Raw genomic sequence first — 9,348 nt, forward strand, 5'->3', positions numbered from 1 at the left:
TGATTAATATTTATCTCAACATTACTAAAGGACCAAATTATGTGCAGTTACAAAGCAAAAATATTTAATTAGCTCAAAACCATTTGCAATGTCTGTGGGATTTGAAGAGCACTAAATGAAGGGAAATAATTTGTTTTTTATCCATTAGTAAGACCATACATCATAGGAGCAGTAATTAGTGTCTACTCCGCCATTCAGTCATGGCTGATAAGTTTGTGATGATGCAGCTCCTTTAACAAGGTAATATTGTCCTTGGTTTTTTTTTCAGTGAGGTCTTAAAAGCAACAATTCTCTGACGTCTGGGGTTGAAGGGTTTCAGGGCCAGTTTGATTATATCTAACACATACTGCCTCAGACAGACGGCTTTCAAGTTAAAAAAGAACACTTGTAAAATGAAAAGGGAATGGCCAGTTCTCCAAGCTCAGCTTTTCTCTGGTTTGGTTTGGTTTTTAAAAATAGTGCGAGAAAAAGCTGCTGGATCTAAAGAAGCAGGTCCAGACTGGAACTCTCTCTCTGACTTCTCTCCTGTAAGACCCTGTGTTTGACTTTACCTTTTGTGCCAAGGTGTGTTTATGGGGATTGTTGCAAGTATTGGGAACAGCATCATTAAGTTGGTATAATTTGCTGGGGTTTGAATAGGTTAAGTTATTCTGCATTCTGTTCTCTTTTGTTTGTGTTTAATTCAGTAATTTTGTAAATAAATTCTGTTTTGTTTAAAAGTACATGATTTCACCAACTGCATTCCCTCCTGGAATGTCCACGTTACACTGGTTTAAAACAACGAGCAACGCTAGGGTATGGGCTACCTTCTTGAGACGTTTTGAGGGGGTCTGGCCTGGTCCATAACAAGTTTCTCAGCTCCATTCTCCCGCTTTGTCCCATAATCCTTGCCAAACATGAACCAAACATGAATGGGGGAAGGTGGAGAGAGCAGAGGGAAGAGAGAAGGGAAGAGACAGGGCAAGAAAGGGGAGGGTGAAGGTGGTGGAGAAAGTGGGTTGGGATGAGGAGAGAGGAGGAGGTGAGAGGTTCTCATCAAATGGAAGCTTGGGTGGTGGGGTGGAAGATCCTGGATGGTGCTGCCTTGGGTCTTGGGAGAGGTGGATGGTGTATCTCCATGCGGCTGTGTTAGAGAAAGTGAACACGGACAATGTTCCTCCTCAACACTGAAAAGGGGGGCTTTCCCCATCCTATCCCACAGCAAGCTCCATGTTTCTGCAGGTGCCCCCAATGGAGGGGGGAAGGGGTGGTGACATGGGGACAGGGGACTCTCTCCCCGTCACCTCTCTCCCTATGCCCTCACTCCCTCTGTCCTGTCTCCCCGTGTCCTGCTGGAACAGTTTGACTCCGGCACACAGAGGGTTACACAGCGCTGCCTTTGTGCAGGAGGTGGCTCGGTTCCAGGTGAGGAGCAGTGTAGAATGTCTGTGGTAGGCAGCTGGGGAAAGCCAGCACAGGCTTCCTTCTCTCTCCCCCTGCCCAGAGCCGGCGGGGAGTATAGGGGTTGAGGGTCTGTGTTTGTGGCCCGAACCCTCTTCCCGTCGGGGTTAGAGTGCTCCCGGAGGGAGGTGAGAGCGGCCGGAGCTCGGGAATTGCAGGTGGATTAAAGCTGGAGGCAGAGCTCGGAGCGTGGAGCACTGACTGGGTAAGTGTGGGACGGTAACACTGTGCCCTGACAGAGCCTTCTCTTTTCCACGGTGAGGATTCACTATGTCAAAGGGAAGCAGTGAGGGATTCTCCTGAGACTCAGCTGCTAACTGCTCCGGGCTTGACCAGCCACTGGAACTAGACCCATTGGAGGAAAAGTTCCAGCACATTGAGAAACCTGCAGCCAATCGCCTCTGCATTCGCAGAGCTAACTCTTGTCAAATGATAATATGATGTTCCTCAGGATCAAGGCAGTGGAAGGTGCCCGGCCAGGATCTCAATCTCACACAAAGTTTTTAATTGGGAGCTTCCATTTGTTTAACTGCAGTTTCTTCCTGACTTCCCCCAATCATCACATTGTTTTGTGATCAATTATCCGTTTGGTTTTCACGGGAACGCTGACTAACAGATTATTTCCCATCGCGGGGTGTATTGCAAATTGTACGATTTTCCAAAATGTTTCTTGTTTGACATTTTGCTCAAGTTCCATTTTAGCACAAATCCCCAGCAGGAGGCGCTCAAAGAAAGTTTCTCTCAATGAATAGGCGCGCATCCAGGTCAGGGTCCTGGGGCAAGTGGAGAGTAGAGGCTGGAACAGTGACAGTGTCCCTGCCTCTAGGCCAGGGCACCTAGGTTCAAGTCCTACCTGTCATGGTGTCATGACCTAACAGGGTTGATTAAAAAATACCTTTTCGAGTTGGCAGTGGGAGCCTCATTGAGCTGTTATTGCTGAGAAACTGTTTCACCAGTGCATGAAGCCCTTTGAACAGTTTCAATGTGATAAGGGTACTCTTTAAATACATGTGTACTTTGTTATAATCTGTAGCAAATATTTGATATTGTAATCTTGGAAATACACTTGTCAATTTGATTGATTGACCAAAATTATGTTGTTTTGAAATTCTCAATATGTAAATCAGGCCTTATAACCCTCATGTCACCTGCTCCATCCCCACAGTCTCGTATTTAACTGCGTGCATGTGGATCTTATTGAACAAATGATATAGTTGTATTGCAAGCAGTTCGGAGAAAGTTCATTCAACTGATTCCTGCAATGAGGGGGTGGCGTTGTGAGGACTAAATTTGCTGCAGTTTGGAAGAATGAGAGATGATCTTATTTTTTAAAAAATGTAATATTGAGAGGGAATTTAACAGGATGAATGTTGGAGGGATGACTCTTCGGTATGATAGTCTAGAATTAAAATAAGTTTCCAATTTATGATGGTGATATTTTTTTTTCTCAGCAGTGGGTCACAATTTTGTTGAATTCTGTTGCTCTGAGAGCAGAGTCATTGAACATTTCAAAGGCAGAGATACATAGATTCTTGAATGACAAGGAACTCTGGGTATTGGGTAGTTGGGAAAAAGAAGTTGAGACAAAAATCATATAACTGGTAATCTTAATGTATGGTGGTGAAGGCATAAGGGCCATATGGCCTACTTCTGCTAGTATTGAGTACAGGAGTTGGGAGGTCATGTTGTGGCTGTACAGGAAATTGGTTAGGCCACTGTTGGAATATCACGTGCAATTCTGGTCTCCTTCCTATCGGAAAGATGTTGTGAAACTTGAAAGGGTTCAGAACAGATTTACAAGGATGTTGCCAGGGTTGGAGGATTTGAGCTATAGGGAGAGGCTGAACAGGCTGAGGCTGAACAAGCTGGGGCTGTTTTCCCTGGAGCTTTGGAGGCTGAGGGGTGACCTTATAGAGGTTTACAAAATTATGAGGGGCATGGATTGGATAAATAGGCAAATTCTTTTGCCTGGGGTCGGGGAGTCCAGAACTAGAGGGCATAGGTTTAGGGTGAGAGGGGAAAGATATAAAAGAGACTTACGAGGCAACTTTTTCACACACGGGTGGTACGTGTATGGAATGAGCCGCCAGAGGATGTGGTGGAGGCTGTTACAATTGCAACATTTAAGAGGCATTTGGGTGGGTATATGAATAGGAAGGGTTTGGAGGGATATGGGCCAGATGCTGGCAGGTGGGACTAGATTGAGTTGGGATATCTGGTCGGCATGGATAGGTTGGACCGAAGGGTTTGTTTCTGTGCTGTACATCTGTATGACTCGGTCTCTGACCCTCTGAGGTTACGTGACCCTGACTTTGAGATCTTTATACTCCTGTTTTTGGCTTCTTGATATCCCTCATTTTTATTACTTCAGCACTGGTAACTACATCATCAGCAATCTGGGCCCTAAGACCTGGCATTCTGTCCCAAACCTTTCCATCACTCTACCTCTACTTCCCACTTTGAGATGCTCCTAAAAACTTGTCTCGTTGAACAAAATTTTGGCCAGCCATCCTAAATCTCCAAATAGGGCACTGTAGAAAATTTTGTTCATGACACTGTTGTGAATGCACTGTAAATAGCATTTTACTATGTTTTAGATGCTATATAACTACAAGTTGTTGGGAGAGGCAGGTTGTTATGTTTCATCATTGATTATGCATCATTGTCACCATGGGTAACAGACTTGGAATACTAAGTGTACATTAACAGCAGCCAGATTCACCATTTAACATGATCAATGCCGATCCTCTACCTCAGTGCTGATTTTCCACACTCTCTCCGTGCTTCTTGAAAATCTGTTTTTTTTTCTTAAACATCTCAGGGATATCGCCCATGCCGCCTTCTGATATAGAGAATTACACAGAGTCATCACCTTCTGAGTGAAGAAATTTAAAAACAACTCAGTCCAAAATGGTCTTTTGTGTTTCTGAGACTGTAGCCTCTTGTGGCCTGGACACTCAACTACACCCTCCCTTTGCCTCCCACTGGACTCCGCAGCGCCCCTTCCCCCCTCCCCACCCAGCCATCACCACCAGGAGAAAATTATGAGGGCAAACTAGCAAGGAATATAAAACTGGCAATAAGAGCTTCTCTAATTTTATATATAAAAAAAGATCCCTGGTCTCCAAGGATTGTCTTATGAGGAAAGATTAAACAAGTTGTGACTCTACTCACTGGAGTTTAGAAAAATGAGAGGTAATCTCAATGAAACATACAGGATCCATTAAGGAGTTTGACAGGGTCAACACTGAGAGGATGTTTCCCTTCATGGGAGAGTTTAGGACCAGAGGGGATAGTCTGAGACTATGACAATTTAAGACTGAGATGAGGAGGACTTTCTTCTCTCAGCAAGTTGAGAGTCTTGGAGGTCCTTACAACAGAGAACTGGAGACAGAATCTTGTGTTTGTTTAAAGCTGAGATAAATTCTTGAACAGAAGGTTTTCAGGGAAAGGGCAGAAGGAATTTCGGATCAGCTGACTTTGTGGAGTGGCAGAGCAGACTCGAGAGGCTGAATGGCCTACTCCTTTCCCATTTCTTGTTCTTTTGGTCAGACTGTGGTGACTTTTACTTTTGCTGCAATAGTACAGAGGCAAACACCGTCTCAGTGGGAGAGATGAGATACTGTGAGGAGAAAACAAAATTAGATGGGAAAATATTGAAATTGTGGATTTGAAACAGACCCAAAATAAAATTACTTTTGTTACTTTAGAGTTGAATTCCATTTTCAGCAAGTGGCCTGAAAGAAATGTATAACTAAGTGATAAAGTTGAGTTGTGGATAATAGGCCATGATCGTGCTGCTTGTATCGAGTTCCAAAGGCTGGGAAAACATTTGAAGAATTAGCTTGCAACCTCCCTTTTCTGGTTCTGCACTGTTTCCAATGCTATTAGAAATAATGGACTTCCTACGGCATTGCAAATGGAAAGGCAAAAGGATTCCCCATCCTAAGCTATCACTCATTCTGTGAGTTTAGGTTTTAGGATTTACTCTATTTGGATTCTTTCTGTTGTCATTCTGTTCTCAGCAATCCATACTGACAAGGTCCAAATCAGGAGGGAGTGCTTGGTCTAATTGGTCAAAATATGTATGGACTTTTCTTAACTGAAATAAACTTCTCTGGTGTGAGAGAACAACAATAAGTTACTCTGAATTTATTATCTTGCAGAATTACCATTTATATTGTTTCATTAAAAATATATCACGTTGAAAAAAACCGTCGTTCTCTTTTACATTTCATTGTGCAGACTATTATTCTGAACTTGGATGAAGGATGTGTTATTGGGACACTTGGATCGTAATGGTTGGATTGGGCAAAATTAACATGGATTTATGAAAAAGTCATGTTTAAAAATCTTTGGAGATTTTAAGTGTGCAACCAGCAGAATAGATAAGGGAGAACTAGTGGATGTGGCATATTTAGAAAAATACAAATGGATGAACTTACGAATCAGGAATAGCAGTCTACTCTCACACACACATTCTCCCCGTGTCTGCGTGGGTTGTTTCTGGGTGCTCCGGTTTCCTCCCACAGTCCAAAGATGTGCAGTTTAAGTGAATTGGCAATGCTAAATTGCCCATAGTGTTCAGGGATCTGTAGGTTAGGTGCATTGGTCTGGGGTAAATCTAGGGTAGGGGAATGGATCTGGGTGGGTTACTTTTCAGAGAGTCAGGGTGGACTTGTTGGGCCAAAGGGCCTGTTTCCACCCTGTAGGGATTCTATTCTAAAACTAGGAGGCATAAGTTTAAGGGGAGAGATACAAAAGGGTCCAGAAGGGCATTTTTTTTTTGCACACAGAGTGTGGTGAATGTCTGGAACAGGCTGCTAGAATTTTGTCATTTAAGAAACATTTAGACAAGTAAATGGATGAGATAGGTATGGAGGCGTTTGGGCCAAATGCAGGCAAATGGGGCTAGTTTAATTTGTGAAAGCTAGGTGCCTTGGGAAAGTTGGGCTGATGAGCCTATTGCCATGCTGTAGACCTCTATGACTATATCGAGACCGATTTGTGTGTAACCTCAAACTTATAAAGACAAAGAACAAAGAAAATTACAGCACAGGAACATGCCCTTTGGCCCTCCAATCCATACCCTCTATCTAAACCTGTCAACTATTTTCGAAGGATCTGTATCCCTCTGCTCCCTGTGCATTCGTGTATCAGTCTAGATATATCTTAAATGACACTTCTGTTCACACCCCTACCACCTCTGCTGGCATTCCAGGCACTCACCACCCTCTGTTTAAAGGATTTTCCGCATATATCTCCCCTAAACTTTTTCCCTCTCACTTTGAACTTGTGACCCCGAGTAATTGAATCCTCCACTCTGGGAAAACGTTTCTTGCTAGCCACCCTGTCTACACCTCTCATGATTTTGTAAGCCTCAGTCAGGTTCCCCCTCAACTGCCTTCTTTCCAATGAAAAGAATCCTAATCATTCAACCTCTCCTCACAGCTAGCACCTTCCATACCAGGCAACGTCCTGGTGAACCTCCTCTGCACCCTCTTCAAAGTATCCACATCCTTTTGGTAATGTGGAAACCAGAACTGTAAGCAATATTCCAAATGTGGCCAAAACAAAGTCTTATACAATTGTAACATGACCTTTAAATCAATACCCCGTCCAACGAAGGAAAGCATGCCGATTGCCGTCTTAACCACTCTACTGCCCTGCATTGCCACCTTCAGATCTCTCTGTACATCAATTTTCCCCAGGACTTTTCCATTCACTGTATAGTTTGCTCTTGAATTGGATCTTCCTCACATTTGCCCAGATTGAACTTCATCTGCCTTTTCTCTGCCGTACTGTACAATCTATCAATATTCTGCTGTATTCCCTGACAGTCCCCTTCACTATCTGCTACTCCACCAATCTTAGTGTCATCTCCAAACCTGATAATGAGGCAACCCACACCTTCCTCCAAATCATTTCTGTATATCGCAAACAACAGTGGTCCCAGCACGGATCCCAGTGGGACACCACTGGTCACAGGTCTACCATTCTCTGTCTCCTGTTACCCAACCAGTTCTCTATCCATGTAGCTAGAACACCCTGGACCCCATGCGACTTCACCTTCATCAGCCTACCATGGGGAACCTTATCAAACCCCTTGCTAAAGTCCATGTATATGACATCTACATCCCTTCCCTCAGCAATCAACTTTGTCACCTTTTCAAAGAATTCTATTAGGTTTGTAAGACATGATCTTCCATGCACAAAACCATGCTGCCTATCACTGATAAGCCCACTTTCTTCCAAATATGTATACAGAGGAACCTCGATTATCCGAATGAGATGGGCAGGCACTATTTTGTTCAGATAATCGATTAAATGCCTCTCCTCTGGGGCTCGGAGTTTTTTAAGTCTACTCACCATTCAGGAGATGAAGCAGCAGCTCATCACACATGAGCCCCAGCCCCCACCCCCACCCGGTCCAACACCGTCCCCGGCCCAACACCAACTCCCATCCCCACCCAATCCCGTCCAACCTGCCTGCCCAACACAACCCCCCTGCCCACCCCAGTAGCTGCTGCTACTGCCTTTGTGGGGTAACTCTCCCAATAGCGCGCGCGCGCACACACAACTTTTTACTGCAATGTTTTGACAGGTCCACCTTTATCCTGTATAGGATAATGTTGGAGAGGTTATCTGGGGAAGTGGGGTTTAGGGTACACCCCTCTGTGGAACCCCTGGGAAAGTGTGGGGAGAGAGAGAGGATGGGGGGTCAGTCATTTGGAGATGGTGCCTGTTTAATCACTGTAAACAAAAGACACGATCACTGTTGGAAACACATCTTTGATGTAATGTTTCTGTCTTTCTCTATATTAAACTTAGAACATGAGGATCCATCAAATATGTTTCTTTAATAAACAAATTTATTGAATCATTACAAAACAAAACATTGACAATTAATCATTCAAGTAATTCTCTTAAATTTGTTTGTTAAACTTTTGTGTGGGACCTTATAAATAGCTTTCTGAAAACTTGCTTATAGAACATAGAACATAGAACATAGAAGAATACAGCGCAGTACAGGCCCTCATCAAATATGTTTCTTTAATAAACAAATTTATTGAATCATTACAAAACAAAACATTGACAATTAATCATTCAAGTAATTCTCTTAAATTTGTTTGTTAAACTTTTGTGTGGGACCTTATAAATAGCTTTCTGAAAACTTGCTTATAGAACATAGAACATAGAACATAGAAGAATACAGCGCAGTACAGGCCCTTTGGCCCTCGATGTTGCGCCGATCCAAGCCCACCTAACCTACACTAGCCCACTATCCTCCATATGCCTATCCAATGCCCGCTTAAATGCCCATAATGAGGGAGAGTCCACCACTGCTACTGGCAGGGCATTCCATGAACTCACGACTCGCTGAGTAAAGAATCTACCCCTAACATCTGTCCTATACCTACCATCCCTTAATTTAAAAATATGCCCCCTCGTAATAGCTAACTCCATACGTGGAAAAAGGTTCTCACGGTCAAACCTATCTAAACCCCTAATCATCTTGCACACCTCTATCAAGTCACCCCTAAACCTTCTATTCTCCAATGAAAACAGCCCCAAGTGCCTCAGCCTTTCCTCATACGATCTTCCTACCATACCAGGCAACATCCTGGTAAACCTCCTCTGCACCCATTCCAGTGCCTCCACATCCTTCCTATAGTATAGCGACCAAAACTGCACACAATACTCCAGAGTCTTATACAACTGCAACATGACCACAGTACACCGGAACTCAATTCCTCTACCAATAAAAGCCAGTACGCCATATGCCTTCTTCACCGCACTATTTACCTGGGTGGCAACTTTCAAAGATCTGTGTACATGGACACCAAGATCCCTCTGCTCATCCACACTACCAAGTATCCGACCATTAGCCCAGTACCCCATCTCTTT

General features: G+C 43.7%; 1 protein-coding gene across 1 annotated transcript in view; it reads left to right on the forward strand.

The window, feature by feature from the left end:
* The first annotated feature begins 1,399 nt into the window (after positions 1-1,399).
* Positions 1,400-9,348, forward strand: part of LOC122557603 (SH3 and multiple ankyrin repeat domains protein 3-like) — a 338,880-nt gene continuing 330,931 nt past the window's right edge. Inside the window, exon 1 of the mRNA XM_043705316.1 lies at positions 1,400-1,645. The gene's annotated coding sequence lies outside the window, so the exon portion shown is untranslated. The remainder of the gene's footprint in view (positions 1,646-9,348) is intronic.

The sequence above is a fragment of the Chiloscyllium plagiosum genome, chromosome 16 (assembly GCF_004010195.1).
Source record: "Chiloscyllium plagiosum isolate BGI_BamShark_2017 chromosome 16, ASM401019v2, whole genome shotgun sequence".
Taxonomy (NCBI): Eukaryota; Metazoa; Chordata; class Chondrichthyes; order Orectolobiformes; family Hemiscylliidae; genus Chiloscyllium; species Chiloscyllium plagiosum.